The sequence below is a fragment of the Lepisma saccharinum genome, chromosome 18, assembly GCF_977018435.1.
Source record: "Lepisma saccharinum chromosome 18, izLepSacc3.1, whole genome shotgun sequence".
NCBI classification, from domain to species: domain Eukaryota; kingdom Metazoa; phylum Arthropoda; class Insecta; order Zygentoma; family Lepismatidae; genus Lepisma; species Lepisma saccharinum.
Window position 1 is genome coordinate 37,900,588 of NC_139246.1, and position 18,532 is coordinate 37,919,119.

Below are 18,532 nucleotides of genomic sequence, written 5' to 3' on the forward strand. Positions count from 1 at the left end.
TCCACATTACTTAATAGACTGCCCTTGTGACTTGTTGATTGTGATCGAGAAAGCAAGTGTCTCTTTCTCTTCTCTCTCTCTCTCTCTCTCTCTCTCTCTCTCTCTCTCTCTCTCTCTCTCTCTCTCTCTTAAATGTCATCGTGAATGTTACCAATTAGCTTAGCGACTCCGAAAACTACGGATTCGACACTAATGTAGGTCATTTTTGACATTTTATTTTTCATCCCCTCTCACCCTTCCATGCCGATAGGTGATGAACTTGAAGTTGAACGGCAATGGGAGTGTCACTCTTCATCTTAGCGACCCCGAAAACTATGGATTTCACACTAATATCGGTCGTTTTCGATTATTTTTACATGTCACCCCTTCCCACCGCCAACCTTAGGGTTACGAGAGGTGCCTTACCCCCACAGTATTTCTTTACATGTTGCAAATGATATATGTACCAAATTTGGTTGAAATCGGTCCAGGCGTTCGAGAGTTATGCCGCAACAAACATACACACATACATTTTTATATATACAGGGTGCTCGGAAATTCCCCTTACAAACTCCTAGGGTAAGTAGAGAGGACTGAGTAGACAAAATTTTAATAGAAACCCATGTCCGGAAACGTACCGTTTCCGTGCTACAACCATGACAATGTGTCGGATGTGCCTGTGTTGGTATGCAACCGGGTAGGCAGTACATGACGTCAGAAGATCACCTGATGACCTAAAGTATAATCATTTATTACAACCATGTCAAATGAGGTGTTACGTAAGGTACAGAAGTGAATGACGTGTGACTCAGTACATAATACAAACAAATTTATTTGGTGACAATGCCAAGGGAACAAAAAAGAAACGTACTATTCATTCACTGTGTCGACAGTGGAACGCGACAATTTGTAGACGTCACGTGCATCAGGTGATCTTCTGACGTCATGTACTGCCTACCAGGTTGCATACCAACACAGGCACATCCGACACATTGCCATGGTTGTAGCACGGACCGTTTCCGGACATGGGTTCCTATTCCAAATATTGTCTACTCATTCCCCTCTACTTGCCCTAGAAGTTTGTAAGGGGAATTTCCGAGCACCCTGTATAGAAGATTGCGTGCATAATCACTAAATATTTTTATCACGAACCGCAATGAGGAGAAAAATAGAAATCATGAAATATCATGTTGATACAAGCAAGATATCAATAATAAATAGACACCCGCACTTGGATATTACTTCTTGTTCCTCCTGCAGTAGAGAAGAAACAACTCACGCACGCAGAAGAATCGAATCAATGGATAAATGTTTTGGTTTATTTACTTCGCTTTTCTGCCACTTTTGGCTAATCGCGAAGGCGAGGATGAATAGCGATAAGATGAGATAGATGAAGAGACAATCACAAACATACAGAGTGTCCAAAAATAGTATCTACATTCTTAGAATTTGAATATCAGAGAAACTGTTGAAGGTGACTTGACTGGACTTTTTGTATTTGAAGCTACATCAATGTTGAGTATTTGTAAACCCATATAAGCCTTTCTTTACTCTTATTTCCGTCACAGCCTGCCAGGTGGTAGGCATTAACGTATATAAAATGGCATAGGTGAGAAACTTTCGTTTCGAGAAGAGTCGAATATCCACCCAGATCTCACGTTTTCACACCCTTAAATTTCTATCTGTGACGAACCGTGAAGAACGATGTGTGCTCCACAAAGCCACAGGCACTGGATGACATGTGACTAAGACAACGTATGTTTCCCTTTCCATGGAAACCATATCTGAGATGTATTGCTGCCAATGGTGGTCATTTCCAACATCTACAACTTTAAGGTATGACACCCAAAAATGTTCGTACTTGCTGTAATTAGTTCCTGTTATTAACGTTCAAAGAGTATAAAAACTATTTTGGAACACCCTGTACATGGACGACACAACACGATCCCTACTGAGTTCAGACGAGAGTCTGGCTAGACTGCAAAATGCAGTACAGGGTGTACTACGTGGAATTGACGTTGGTTGATTGATTGATTGGTTGATTTAGTTAATTTTATTCGCGTTTTGTGCCTCTTGGCTAATTTGCGAAGATGAGAATGAGTGATGAAATGATGAAATTGATAAATGGACATTCGCAGCGTGATGTGCTAACCACTCAGCTACAGGGTCCGGCGAATTTGGGCGTTGGTATTTGGATGTCTTCACAAAGCGTCACACCTTGAACCACAGGAAGATTGCAGTATGTCAGAATAGTCTTAAAACTCAAAGTTGTCGCAAGCACTAGACACGCAATATCGATACATTCAAGATAAATAAGCCAGAACTAATGCAACCACCTTATTCTAGGTTACCAGTCCATGGCATCCTATCAATGACTTAACTCGGACATTCACTTGTTTACGAGGGAACCGCTTGACCCGATACCGACTAGAGGCCAATCCAGTTATGGAGTACCTATTACTTAATCAGCTCTATTCTAGAACGTGTGCCAGATCCATCTGACACAGTAGCAGTATATTCGGCAATGCACTTTAAGCTCCTCACGAGCTCTCTTGTATAAATGCTACTCTGTCCTGTCGGGGAATATTCTGCTCCAAAAACTCACCGTAACTACACAACGGTAAGCTTTTTTACGTTATTTTATACAGTGCATTCAGTAATGCAAGTTAGCATAACATAACATAACCCGTGCCTCTACAGCCCTGGATCGGGTTACACTACTCACTCGTAGCTCCCCAATTTTCTCACGATGGTGGGTTGCCACCGGTCCTATACACAGGCCGAGAACCCAGGCGGACTCGAACCCATGCCGTATCGCAGTCGGAGCCCAAAGCACAGCACCTTAGACCGCACGGCCAGGGAGGAGGACGATCTGCAACTTAGAAAATATTAATTCAATTGAATGGAATTGTTGTTGTGTCTATTTTATGCACAGACAGGCTAATCGTAACTGGATCTACAGTTTAAAGTGGGATCCCAACCACTATGTACCTCCAAGCGAATGTGACATCTTCTAGCAACCCGATCAGACTGCATCGACTACATCGCCATTTTGAACAACTACTGTAACCTCTTTGTTGTAGAATGCTACAATACACTGTAGTAATGTTCATATTAAATCTACAAGCCGCATCATTAAAGTTTCTTATTCCACTGTCATAGGTAGCCCAACTAATTTTGGCTTATAAATTTTTAATGCTACTTTTCCGGACTTGGGTCTCTCATCATCTCATATTGGTACTTGGGTCAGTCTCCATCAACCCTGCAAGTTTCAATCCAGGCCACGGAAACAACCTGCATATGTACAAAGTTTATGTATCTACACAAACTCTCGCAAGCACGCACTTTCCCAAATTTTTCATAAAGTTTCGTCGGCCGTTTTGAACACGCTGAACACATTTTCGTGTATCCTTGATGCATTTCTGAATCTTGTCTTACCGTGAAAGTGTCTCTCTTTTAGGCTGAGAAGAGTCCAGAAAGTTGTACAAAATGGTCCATTTGAAAATCCTGTTCGTCGTTGCTGTCGTCTGCTTTTCTGTGGTAAGTAACTCATTTTGTGCTTGTAATCCTCTTCGTCTCATATTTCCCCTTAATGATTAAATTAAGAAGTGAGACCAAGATTATCTTATCTGCACAGTTGAAGGTAATCTTCCTTTTATATCTTTCAGTAAACAATTATACTATTCAATATAAAACTTAATATTCAGTCAAACTCAATATTTATTAACAAATCATGATATTAAATATAATTTCCAAATATATATATATATATTGCGACTGCGACATCTATATATATATATATATATATATATATATATATATATATATATATATATATATATATCACATGGTTTACCCATAACCAATTTAAATCCCTAAGAACCTCATTTTTGTTAACACAACAATATATTCTCCCCATTCAATTATGACCGTCAGTTCAATTAAATCGTCAGTACGTCCATAAGTACGTAAAGGCTATATTGAGATCACTGCACACCCGCCCAAAATCCCGAAAGCCAACATGGCCCGGAGCAATCTACCCTTAAAACTCAAAATTTCTCCTTTAGAATTTCTCAAAGGTCTAAATAAATATATATACTAGGCAAATTACACCCGACCATTCAGGCCCAAGAAGGGTAATATACGAAAATACAGTCTACTCAGCCTGAGTCCAGAATGTCCTTGGTATCTACCAGTCGGCAAGGTTCTGCCACGCCAAACTCCTCGCTCACCTAGCTCAGAAGCCTAGCCAATCACAATAGTGCCGCCGTACGAGCCGGTCCCCAATCACGACGCAGAGCGGCTATTTTGACAAAATTCTGTTTCCCTGCAGGCTGCTTCGGGGAGGCGTGTGTGAAATGTTGGCGTTTGTTGCCCGAATGGGGAGACAGCGGTAGGTCTAATTGGCTGTTTGACGGCAAGTTCCTTCCTAGGTAAACGCGGCGACAGAGGGTCACTGCCATAAAGATAGTCACCGAGCCGGCTATAAGGGCGGCGTGACTATAACTTCATTCAAAGCATAAAGGTTATTATGTACGTGCATACAATTAACAATTTCCCTCCCCCTTCTTACAACTTTTGCCCCCGCACTATGTTAAACCCTGTGTACAAGGAGTAGTAAACAGTCCTCCCCCCCCCCCCTTACCCAAGTTTTGGAACCGAATCGCCACCACCGTGTGCATATCACTCCTTCTCCATGGATATAAACTTTCAATGAGAAAAACGGATGCAGAATTTAGATGGGGGTGATTGAATTTCCCTTCATTCCTCTTACAAATACTGCCCTGAATACATAAGTTTCCTAGTCTTCAAACAAATGCATAAATTGTGATAGGGATATTCAAGGGCTTGAGCAATAGCTGATCCAGATGTTACAGCTGGGAGGGGCGAATTACGGCCGGGTACATCATCTCACCGAGAATCAATTCAAACCTACACTTGCACGGTTTTATGTATGTAATCAATGTATGTAAATAAGAACCAAGCTGACTTCCATGCTGAAGAGATTAGAGTATTGTTTTGTAAAGTGTCCAGGGCTGGAATACATGGTAACTATTGTGTGTCGTTATCTTAATTCCTCCCATTGCCGCTGCAAACTGAAGAATCAGATATGAGAGGTAAACTGCAAAAACAAAGAAATCAAAAACATATTTTGTCAAGGGGTTTTGGGTTCAATGCCACATTGAGGCATCAAACTTAACCAAATTTAAACTGTAGGTGCATTTCCGATTAGCCTAACATATGCATAAACATTTTATAATATTCTTGAGACTTCAAAAATATTAGGTATAATATTATAGTATATCGTAATATATTCAAGCACGTGGCAGTTGGGAGGGGCCATCGTCCCTATCGCCCTCCCAGTAGATCCGCGCCTGGGCGTGAGCTCCTTGCTCGACACATCCTCTCTGAAATGTACCAGTAACGTCTTTTCTTTCCACAGGCTATGGCAGATCCCGAACCGGACCCTGGAATATGGGAGTGGATTGGGATGGGAGGGGGTGAAGAGATCAAAAACGCGGCGTCCGCCCAGTCGGAGAACACCAACGTCAACAACATCGGAGAGGGAGGGAATGCTGAGGTGGATATTGGTGGCGGTGGCGGAGAGGGTTATTCGGGGGGCGGGGGCGGCAGTCAGGACTACATGGATGACGGCTGCAATGAGTGCGGGCAGCCTTACTGTTGTTAGCATCCGAGGCACTCGCTCCTGAGTTGTTGCATAGGTTTATTGTGCACAGAATCCGTGATTGTGAACCAAAGTTCCAAGTTTCCACAAACTGATTTACTGATACAGCGTCTGGTTTTATAGCTGTTGTCTAGTCTTACGGCGGGCGGTCTACATGCTGGTAAGGGAAGTGGGGAGCGGGGAATGCTCCGCAGACCAAACTGACAACAGAGGTGGCGCCGAGAGTTACGACGTCGCTGGAGGATGTGCTGCGCGAACCTCGTTCTACAAGCTGCTGTGTTTCTTATCGCTCAGGATTGTTTTTTTCCCTGCTCCCCACTTCCCTTGCCAGCATGTAGGCCGCCCGCTGTAAGACTGGACAAGAGCTATATATAGCACCGCACAATTTCCGCCTTTTAAATCCTCAGTTCATACAGTACTTATACATAGCAATTTGTGACACTAGTAGCTCTGTTATGCCTATATAAATACGTATATGAGATCAAGCAAACTGAAGCTTAGCCAAGGATATTTTAATTATATCAATCTGGTCGGCACACTTAAATCTTAATGCTAATTATGAAAGTAATAATAAGTTATTATATATTTATATTGTGTGTGAGAGAGAGAGTTGTGTTCACGTAGAAAAAAATAGGTTGCATTAATTGCTAAATAAATGAACATAAACAAATTAATTAGATTAATTCAAAAATACAATGAATTATTTTTTTAAATGTTCTGAATGAATGCGTATGTGGATTACATTCAGACATTGGATGATCTAAACATGATCGAAATGGTGTTAATGTGTAGCAGCTATTGTAATTATGTAGGGCTATAAATAAATATATGTTATGCTGCAAGTTAAACTTTTCATACTAGTAGGACATATTGGATCTAAATGCGTGGCGAGTTTGGCATCCCTATTATGTGGCAATAATAAACGCTTACCCAGATTAGCCCACTATATAGAATTTCAGTTAATGTATATAACAACTTTTAGACCATGCCAGACGATTGGTTATATATATGTATATATACTTACACTGCATTTCAAATACCATTTTTGGCTCAAACATCTGGGCCTGAGCATTGGCATGTTAAACGAAATAGAACATTCGAGAGGTGATATTGTGTGACAGACGTAGAATTGGTTAAGTAGTTTAGTTTGTACCAAAGTCCGTGTATTACTGGTAATAACAAGACCACTGTTGTCATCCACAGATTCGAAAACATACATCTAACGTATGTACAACGTCATACTTCGCTTCCGCCAAATATGCACTAATATATGTGTATAAGTATAATTAGTATTGAGTTATTTATTTATATATTGTGATGTGTTTAGAATGCGCTTATGAATGTAAATTTGTGCCTTAGATTAGCTGCTTTAGTTATGTACCAAGGCAATACTCTTAGTGAAAAAAATTGTTTGCCTGTATTTCGTGTAGTTTTCGAAATAAAAAAAATCATAAATAAACGACACGTTTTATTTTTACTGTATTACACAAAAACGTTTAAGCTGATAAATATGTTTTTCCATGCTGATGACCTAGGAATGTATGACCTGATGTCCATATCTGCCCTAGGTATTTTATTGTAGACAAATATGAGAGTGCGAAATGACAAATAACTTTTTTAGTAAATATTTTTAAACAGTTAAAATTTAGGAAGGAAGTATTTCTTATGTCTTCGTAGTAAAGTGCGTTCCAATATCCAACGCCATTAGAGCGTGAGAAAATCCCAAGCTTATGCTTGTCGGTTTGGGAGTTCCAACTGCCTACTGTGACGTGCAGTAATCACACCCTGCAAAATCCAATCGCATCTTTCATGAATTAATGATGCCACCGTCTAGAGACGGGTGTCTCGAAACGCCAAGAAGTATGGCGATTCTAGATTATTTGTAATATTGCTCCTATATTATGTTCAATACATAAATTTACAAGCCAGAACGAGGTTTCCAAATTTCTGTCCATGAAAGTTGCAGTGTGGTTTTTACGCACACAGCTGGAAAATGGAAATATACCTATATGTAAAAAGTTTGGCTATTTCTAAATGCTCTTGCCTAGGTTGCTTCTTGGCCTGTAGCTGTAGAAGCCAACGGTTGTCTTCCCTTAACGACCATCCTGTTTCTAAAGTAACAATACGACCTTACCCTGGTGGTTGGGGGCGGGCCAGTTTGTCGGTGGTATGTATACCGGGTTCCGACTTGTTACGCCGTATGTATAGGGACCCTTGCGTGATAAACTGCGGGGGTGGGTTAGCGCTATGCTAAATAGTTCGCTCGTAGAGTGAAGTCCTGTTAAGTACATTTATCTCTATGGGGCAAAAGGCAACCAAGAGCGATTGTTGATGGATTGATAGCGGAAACATGTATATACGGAATAGGAGATGTATGTGTAAATAAACTGTACATAAAGAAGATACCCGTGAGACGTAATTCTTCACAACAAAGTTTCCCTTTCAATTAATATGACCTCTCTAATGTTTCGTCTGGCACACTTTTTTTTCTGTAATGGAATTCATCTTCCACTTACACTGAAATGATATAACATATTTTCAAGTTTGGGATGTCTTTAAAAACGAACAACAAATGGAGTATATATGTTTAAATAAAACATGATATTCCTGTACAAACTACTGCTTCAGATATAAAATTATATAAGTAGCTAGTCAAAGTCGTATATTATTTAGTCAAGGAAAGGCTATGTCTGGCGCATCTAAACTATCATGTTGAGGAAGTTATTTCCTCTTTACACATGCTTCTAAGTTTCATCCATTGTATAAGAATCAAGTACAGACAACCAAGTTTCCCTCACTGCAATTTACACTTGGTTAGACACATACACTCTTACATAAGAGGCTAACGCTTCCACAAATAGCTAGTAACTAGTTAGTTTGGCGTTACTTGAACGCAATCCCAGCGTTAGCAATCATATGATACAGGTACGGTTATTTGATATTGTACAAGGTAAGTCAAAAAGAATGAAACAACTTTACACAGTTATTATGATGTAACCATTTACGATAGAATATGAAGCAAAGCATCAATGTAATGTAAAACTGTGGTAGTTTTATTCCTACTTGGTGCTCTTGTGCATCTTTGCCATTTCTCCGCCAGGATCGCTAGTGTGGCAAAATGGAGAGTGACCAGCAGAAAGAGTATTCTGTGTTGGAGTTAGCGAAGACTGATTCGATCTCAATGATGGAGAGACATTTCTGCACACGCATTTTGATAGTAAACCACTATCTCGGACGAAATCTACCATTAGTACAAACAATTTGATAAGACTCGGTCTGTGTGTAAAGGGAATAGCAGTGGCTGTCGCGTGTACCCTACGAGTCTGTGAACAGAATTAGGGAAGTTTTCGCACCATTCAACGTCCTAGTGGTGGATCAATACCAAAACAAGTACAGAAACATTTGTGCACCATTCCGATCGAATCAGTCGTCGATAACTCCAACACAATACGCCTTCTGCTTGTCACGCACCATTTTGCCACCCTAACTATCCTAACGGAGTAACTGCAAAGCAGTGTAACAGCGCCAAATGAGAATAAAACTTCCTGGGTTTTCCTGTATATTGATGCCTTGTTTGACTTGTCCTGTATACGAAGGTACGACCCAGACCTCGCATCAGCAATGGAATGCCAATAATGAACTGTGATTTGAAAACTCTGATAGAAATATCCCTATTATGTGAAATAATAATAACAGCGTTCAAGACGTATGAACCACATTACGAAATTGAGAAATTGATTTCTGGCAACAATTGGAAGGTCGTGGACAGGAAATGAGATCTTGGATACCATGGAAATGCTGCTTAGGATTCCAGTCATTCAGTGTCTTGCTTTGTTATGAAATTCCGAGTGATTGACCGGGAGGAAATCGTAGTTGGCGGTTTGGTATAGAGATGATGACTGAAGGACATGAAGAACAGGAATTTGAGAATACGGTGAGTATAAGTACATGGAATAACAATCTTGCAAATGAAGGACATTGCCCATTTCGAATGCAGTTTGAAGAATATCATCATTTGAAACAATAGCGAGAAAGGTTCATAGGAAAACGTATGTCTATAATGAATCATAGGAAATCAGAAAGTAGAAATTTGCAAACATAGGACTCAGTACGATCTGAACGAAGTAGACTCACGACATGTCTTAGACATTGACATATCCTAGTAGGGTCAGTGTATGAATGAGGACATACTTTTGGAAAGACAAATTCCACTACCTGACAACCCAGAAAGCACGTCACGAAATTTCGTCATGTCTTCCTTGGAAGACATAACGAAATGCGTTGGATGCTGTCATTTCCATATCGAGCATTTCATGATGTGGTCTTGTATTTAGAACCAAGTAAGTGACCGGAAAAAGAGAGATAGATAAATAAATAAATAATAAATGTAATACTAAAGAATAAATAAATAATAATAAATAAACAAATAAATAATTTAATGTACCACTAAATGTAATAGTAATTACATTAAGGAAATGCTCATATACATAAAACAATATAGTATTTTTTTATTTTTATTATTTTTATTTACTTAAAACTTCAGATACAATACTGAAAGACCATTTTATACTGAAATTGTAGCAGCAAGAAAAATATAAAAATAATAACAACAAAACAAGACAATACAATATGGCAGACGAAAAAAATCAATGGTTACATGTACATTCGTAGTGATTGTCGGAAACTGTGTACTGACAAGAAAATATCAACATTTACGGGCAGGTTATTATATAAGTGGGGGGACCTATAGTAAAGAGACCGCTGTAGGAGAGAGAGCCTTGTAGTGAGAATGTGAAAGAGCTTAATGTTGCGGGTTGGCCCTGCGGGTACTCGTAGATGTTCAAATAGACATAATATCTGCTTTATGTCTAAGAGAAGGTATTCTATGGCGAGCAATGGCGAGGAAAAAGCTGAGGACAGAATCAAGCCTGGAAAGATAAGTTTTAGAAGTCATAGTCCATATGGGAGAGCAGAATTCAAGAATGGGAGAGATAAAGGATTTGAAAAATATGCTAATGGCTGATTGGTTTTCGATTTCAGGGAACCTATACAGAATGCCAAGGAGAGGCACGGTTCGTTTAGTAGTATATGTAATGTGCTCATTGAAGTTTAGCTTTTCGTCGATGTTAACACAAAATCTTTTTGAGAGGAAACCTGTTCCACTTTGTTCCATTTCAAGGAAATGGTGAGGAAGGAGCATTTCTGAGGATTCAATTCAAGTTTCCACTGGCGACACCACAAAAGTATTTCTCTAACAGCTTGTTGTAGGATTAGTGAATCACGTTCAGATGAAACTTTTTTGAAGAGTTTACAGTCATCAGCAAAGAGAAGTACATTTATGGGAAGAGAAGACAGTCTGTCGGACAGATCATCAATGTAAAGAAGGAACAAAAGTGGGCCTAAGACACTCCCCTGGGGGACACCAGACAGGACGTGTAGAAAGCTGGAAGAGGAGCCAGAGAGGATAATACGCTGCTCTAGTGCATTCAGACAGTCCTTTAGCAAAGATAGAAGTTTGCCATGGATGTGAAATCTGGATTGTAATTTATGAAGAAGGAGATTGTGGTTGATTTTATCGAAGGCTTTTGAAATGTCCAAATATACTCGTATAACTTCAAGCTGGGAATTCTTTGAGATAGACTGAGTAGCATGAGAAAGTAATACCGATAGATTGGTCAAGCAAAAGCTGCCTGGAAGAAAAACCATGCTGAGCAGTATTTATAAGGGTAGATGTGAACTTCAGCAACCTGTCTTTGATTACTTTCTCACAGATGATAGAGAGAGGTGACAAAAGAGAGATAGATTGATAAGATTTTACCGAATGTTTGTCTCCAGATTTATAGATCGGTACAACATTGGCACGATTGAACAGTTCAGGAAACGCACATGCATAAAAGCACTTGTTTAGTAAGAGACACAGAGGGTGAGCCAGGGAGTCAGCAGTTTTGTGAAAGAAAATTGTCGGAATTTCGGGGCCTAAGGAACGGTGCAATGGCAAGGAGGAGGTGAGGAGAGATTTCACTTCTTGAGGGGAGGTTTTAATCGAAGAGAGTGTGTGCGAACTAACAGACTTTACATGAGGAAGAGGTTCGGAAACTGTCTCTGAGGAGAAATTTTCATGAAAGAAATTGTTAAAAAATTGTGCTCTCTCGTCTCCCACAGCTGTGTCAGAATTATTTGCAATTTCCATAGGCACACGAGGGGTTTTCTTTCTCTAATTCAATAATGAGTAGAACTTCTTCGGTTCAACACGCTCGGCTGTTACGCTATTTACATATTCAGTATACCTTGTTCTGAGTAAGTTTTTGAATGTCTCTGAATATCACAAAAAGTTTTGTGGGTATGTTTATTTGGGTACTGCTTCCACCAGTTCTAGGCCAGCTATTTGTATTTCAAAGTAAGGATAAGCTCGTTGTCGAACCAAATTGGATATTTAGCAGAACGCGTTTTCTTGGTAGGCACAAAGTCCTTTATAAGAGCATGCAGGGCTTCCAGGAACATCTCCACTGCGTCGGTGATCTCTTCCTCCTCCAGCAGAAACCAGGGAGGAATCGAGTGCTCGCCGGACGTCGTTCCAGGGGTTTTTTTCGCCGCAAGTGGCGAGGTCCGTTCTGGGAGTGGAGATTTTCTACCTTCTCATCGGAGGGGAGGCGCACAACGACATCAAGAGAGGTATGGTCCGAGGGTAGCAAATTCCTTTCAGGTGTTATTTCTAGTTCATACAGTATTGCCAGCACATAGTCCAAATTGCTCTCTCCGCGCGTTTTGTGCATGTTATGCTGCTTCAACCCTATGCCGTGTAACAAAATGTCGAGAAACCGCTGATCACTTGAGCAATTTACGATTCCAGTTGTTGGATTTTCCCACTCAATGGAGAGTTGAAATCACCACACAACACGACATTTCCACACTTCATAGCTGCCAACACTGATCCCTAAAAGCTTCGAGGATATGAAGGGGAGAGTTTGTGTGATGGCGATAATATGTACCAAGAAGAAGTTTCTTTCCTTTATGAATATTGACCTCCACCCAAATAATTTCGCAAGCCCGAGTCAGATCACTACGTTGATTACTGTTCCATTTTATATTTATGCAGATCATAACACCTCCGCCACGTTTATTTGGTCGATCATTTCTAAAAATGTTGAAATGTTCGGCGAACGGAAATTCAATGTCATCTGAAGAGTCATTTAAACAGGTCTCAGTGAATTCTAAGCAGTCATATTCAATTAACTCACTTAAGTTAATAGCACAATCAGAGAGCTTGTTTTTTATAATCTGTATGTTCTGATAATAAACAGAGAAAGCAGTTTTGGGGGGTTCAAGTGAATGTCGCCGCACATGAGCGCGAGGCAGAGCAGGTGAAAGTGCCGGGCGAGGGTTTGCTTCCTTCGCGGTTGGTCCTCTTGGGTCGGTGGCCGCGTCAAGGATGCAGGTAGTTCAGGAACAATGCCAGCAGAAAATAAATACCTCCTATTTCCAAGATTCCATCCATCAAATGGAGCGTCAAAACTCAACACTGACCCACTAGGAAACTGTTCTTCACATATACGGCGTTGAAGCACACAAATGTAGCGCAAAAACAGTAAAGCAATGACACCTTTCGCGGAGAGAAAAAAAACATGTTTCGGCTACGTCCCGCCATCTTGAATATACAACAACAAACTATAACAAAATAAATAATTACCTTTTCCGATAATTCTACGTATCTTTGTTGCTGTTTGTTTGCCATCAATACGTACAACGTGACTGGTACCCCTCAATAAGTCTTACTTTTAAGTCATTAGTTACAAGGACTCTCCTATAGGAACACCGCATTATTATGTTTATATGTTCAGGACGCTCCTATACTACGGCCACTTTGAAATCTCAACATGTTTTGCAGATCAGAATGAACACATGCAAATTACATTTTGATAAATAAATAACGCTGCAAATATTAGAGAAAATTATAAAATAAAAGGGGTGATAAAAATTATGGAATAATCTTAATGTATTACTTGTGAATTATGAATAGCCAGAAAGGCTGAAAGCTAAATTCTCTCCAAGGTTACCTCAAACAGCTGAAAGTCGCTTAGCAACGCAATCAACAATCTTCCGCTATAAAAGCGAGAAAATTTGATAGAAATATCGAGACATGTGGTATTCACTCGTATGTACTCCGCTCCAAAGTCCCTCCAAGTCAGGATCTTAATCCGTTGGATGACGACTTAGCTGATTGTGGATCACTTCGGAAACCTGGAAGGGGGACGAGGTCTTAACCTAAACCCAAGCAGGACCTTTCGACTGATAATCACCAGCAGAGTCAGTAAGAAAGCGACCTGTGGTCTTTACTCGGGTATCTTTTTCTCACCACTAACAAGAATATTGATCATATCGCAGGAAACAGCAGCTTCAAGAAATTCTGCGCAAAGCTACGTCTTGGAATAGCGGTGTCGCATAAAGCTGGTGCTATCAATACATAGAATTGTGATCAGGAAAAGCGGCAAAGCCGTTCGAGGTTTAGAACGGAAGATTCCGACCTGCATCTCTGGCAACGGACTAGGTGTTACCTTAGCCTTCGTAAAACAGAGTCCGATACAAGAATGTAACGATACCTGTGGTGTCCAAAGGAGCCGGACGCGGGTACGTGACAAACGCTGGTAGTACCGAGCTCTCTATCTGCACGTGTATATATACAGCTGATAAAGTAAAGTAGCTGCAACCTTAAATGTCCCATCCGCAAGCCATCTTCATGAATTCTTGATATGTTCCAGGCTGGTGTTAGTTCCAAATAGAAGAATCCTATTGTTCTTCTTTTGGCAAGAATCGTACAACAGAAATTGCTGTCCGGTTTTTGGGATTCTGTATTCTTCTGGAATCTCCAATTCAGAATGGCTGGTAGGCAGTGTATGAACCGTAATAGACTGCTGCTTCTTTATGCATAGTGTTCCTTTCATCGCGTCAAAAGGCGGCACATGAGATGCCACTTCAGGTTCACCAGACTCCAAAAATATCCCCAAAAGTTGTTGACTTCTTTCTTGAGTTTCCTTGGCACTGGACTTCATTTCAGTGTATAGTAATCTGGCGTTTAGTCCACAAACATCTGGTGCATGTGTGTGTGTTCATTTACAAATTTCACAATTTCACCGTTCACAGTGTGGATACGGGCCTTGCACTGCTTTTTCAGAGGCAGTACACTTTGTCATATCTATCCTTTTCTTTTAAATACGAAAATCCATCATTAATTAGTTTCTTTCCACCATAAGAACTATTCGCACATTTTTGAAGTGACAAGGAAGTAACTAACATTCAGTATTTATAGTCACTGATAAGTGAAAGTGAATGACAGAGGTAAGAGGTGAAATGATATAAAGAGAAAGGTACCAAAATGTCCTAGCACCAAAATGTCCGGCTTCCAGATATTTGTACTCAATAGGAAAATATCTACATAGTGGCTATTTTAATAAAATGTATAGATGGATAACAATAACTTCGAGTTTGCCATGGTTGTTGTTGAACATGGAAGTGTTGCTAGGGAACTTAGAGAAAGGTTATTTTCATCCCGAAAACTACGGTGAGTTATATTGAATTTTTGTCTTTCAAAATAAGAGCATCACAATCTATTACAGAGGCAAGGAAGGAATTTGGGGAGAATGACGGAAAATAGTTATTTTTCAATTATGTTTAACCCGTGTCTCTACAGTCCTGGAAGGAGAGATGTCCAACATCCTGAGACGGGCCTCATGTGGCTCGGCATCGGCCTCCAAGAGCCTTGGAGGCAGAGGCCATATGAGGCTGGAAGCCGAGATGGAGTTTGGAGGCTGAGGGTTCAGCACGTCGAACTCAAAGTTTTCAATTATGTTTAAAAATTTGAAAATGCAATGGAAGTAAGTGTTGCTTTTTCAATTTAGTGTCGTTATTTAATTCGTTTATATAAAACATACAACTAACTATTTTGAAACTGATATAACCTACCCAGTTTATTATAAAGGAAATAGACCATAAGATTTTTAGTATTTGTGCAATATTAAAGAACATACACACATAAAGTTACCTTCAAAACTTTTCGAATATGAGAATGGACTTACTCGTTCCCCTTCCGCCAATAATACATGCGATATTTTGAAAGATATTAAAAGCATTGAGGAACCCAAAAAGTGGCCAAAGGTAACGTATGCGAGCTCAGAAGATCAGGTCGAAAATGTGCGAGTTAAACATATCTAAAGGTCTAATCTCACTGACTCACTGACAGAAATGTTCTCCATGATGGAAGCCCCGGAAACAAAAAAAAAAATCCATTACAAGCTCCATTAAAATTGTTTCAAAACGATGATAACAGTAACAAATCACTCACTTAGCCCTTTTTAAGGGTGAAAACTCCCTTTTCGCATGTCCCTAGCAACGTTCGTTTCCAGGGGCAAAAAATAGTCCTACATTTTTCTTTCACAGATCAATAACACCGAGAGGAATCAATTCCTAGTTAGATAACGTGCTTCAAACAATCTTAACGGCTACATAAGATATTTCATAAACAGTTACAACTTACTACTAAAAAAATGTTTAGAGATGCAACAATATTTCGTGTTTCTCATCTTTGTTTGTTGGCCATGGAAACGGGTGTTACTAGGAAACTTAAATAAAGTTTTTTTTATTCCTGAGAATCTACGTTAAGTAAGTACGTAATAATGGAATTTTCGTTATTTCAAAATGTGGACCTCAGGATATATTAAAGACGAAATTTAGAAATTTGAGGTGAAGGATGAAAAACATTTAATTGTATTGTTGTCATAATTAGATGCCACTATTTAGTTCGTTTATGTAAAACATCTAACTGACTATTTTTAAACGGACAGTATAAACCCAGTTTATTAAGAAAAAATACAAAAATATTTTGAGTATTTTAGAGTATAAGAGCCCGTACACACATACCATTGCTTTCTAAAATTTTCAATTAAGTGTACGTACTCAGTTATTTGCCTTTCTTTAATACTGGATGCCGACATTTTCAAATACATTAAGAGCATTGACTTCCCCATCTCTAACATGAGAGCGTAAAGAACGTGGCTCAAGATATAGTCGGCGAGCACACAAAACGTGGCCAAAGACCACTTCGAAAGTGCGCTGGTACCTATTGTTATAAATTCTCAGCATGTGCGTCATTGCTGAGGATGTAATTATTTTTTGTTAGTTACAACATATCTTGTGTCCGGTATCCCATTCTACACCCTCGATTTCGGAGGTTGTTTTCTTTTCTTCAGACTTGCGCCTGTAACATGAATCCATCATCCGACTTCATAGAAGCTCTGAAAAACCTTTTTTGACGTTACGCAAGGGATTTTAAGTAGTTGTATTGGCTATAATATAAACTCGATAAAGTATGAACCCCCTTCAGGCAGATTTGGCTACACTTAAAACTAGCTCAACATGCCCATATGAGTTTTTTGCTCAAGTGTGGAACCCTGTCTAATCCAAGATTTTTGTAAAAATGCCCTCGGGAATTTCCCGTGAAAGTATGACCCCCCTCAGATTGATTTGCCTACACTTATAAAAGGCACTTCTGTGAGATTGTTGTCCATAAATTTGTTAAAAATATGCCCCTCTTGATATTTTTTTGGATACACTTAAAACTAAGCCAAGATGCTCATAAGAGCTACCCACATACACCCACACCCACCCACACCCACCCACATACACCCACACCCACCCACACCCACACATATTTACTTCCGGTCCATTTCCGGTCTATTTCCGGCCATTTCTGCCCACTTCCGGTCCACTTCCGGCCATTTCTGGCCACTTCCGGTCCACTTCCGGTCTATTTCCGGCCATTTCCGGCAATTTCTGGCCACTTCCGGTCCACTTCCGGTCTATTTCCGGCCATTTCTGGCCACTTCCGGTCCACTTCCGGTCCATTTCTGGCAATTTCCGGCCATTTCTGCCCACTTCCGGTCCACTTCCGGTCATTTCTGGCCACTTTCGGTCCACTTCCGGTCTATTTCTATTGCATCATGTTGTGCAACAAATTATTACCCAATATTATGCAATAAATTATTAGGCATGTGTTGTTTTCTGATTGGTTGGTTATGACATAATGTGATGATGTGTTATATTCTGATTGGCTTATTGTTTCAGGTGTTTTCAATGCGGTCCGTGCTTAGGCTATATAAAGAGATTTTGCATTGCATATCAGCCAGTATTGTGAGAGTTGTTGAAGACAACAGATGTGTTGTTGCAGTGCTCCTCATATTTTTTAAACACAAAAATCAAGATGTGAATCAATACCTTCCGTGTTGGTGCCTCCATGATTCATACATTTCTGTGGACACTCTTATCATCCACATCTTGAGCTGTGCTGGTGCCTGAATACAATTGTTCTGTAGAAATTTTTATCAGTTACGTCTTGAAGTTTTCAATACATATGATTCATACACGCACAGAAATAGCCTGCTGTGTAATAATATTTATACCTGTTAAATCCTAACATAATATTCTCAGTTCTGTTCTAAAATATTATAACCTGCCTGCTGTGTAAATCCCTAATACTCGGGCCTAAAATATTATAATCTGCCTGCTGTGTAATAATGTTTACCCATGTTCAATCCAGAGACATGATACTCTCAGCTCTGTCTTAAAATATTATAACAACATGCCTGCTGAGTAATAATGCTGAGACATGTTCAATCCAGAGACATGATACTCTCAGCTCTGTCTTAAAATATTATAACCTGCCTGCTGAGTAATAATGTTGAGACATGTTCAATCCAGAGACATGTCTCAGCTCTGTCTTAAAATATTATAACCTGCCTGCTGTGTCATAATGTTTACCCCTGTTCAATCCAGAGACATGATACTCTCAGCTCTGTCTTAAAATATCATAACCTGCCT

General features: G+C 39.8%; 1 long non-coding RNA gene across 1 annotated transcript; it reads left to right on the forward strand.

Annotated features, from left to right (window-relative positions):
* The first annotated feature begins 2,532 nt into the window (after window positions 1-2,532).
* Window positions 2,533-7,118, forward strand: LOC146001992 (uncharacterized). The gene is made up of 3 exons (XR_014443660.1): window positions 2,533-2,599; window positions 3,440-3,519; window positions 5,423-7,118. It is a non-coding gene; the product is annotated as an uncharacterized LOC146001992 (long non-coding RNA).
* Window positions 7,119-18,532: the final 11,414 nt, after the last annotated feature.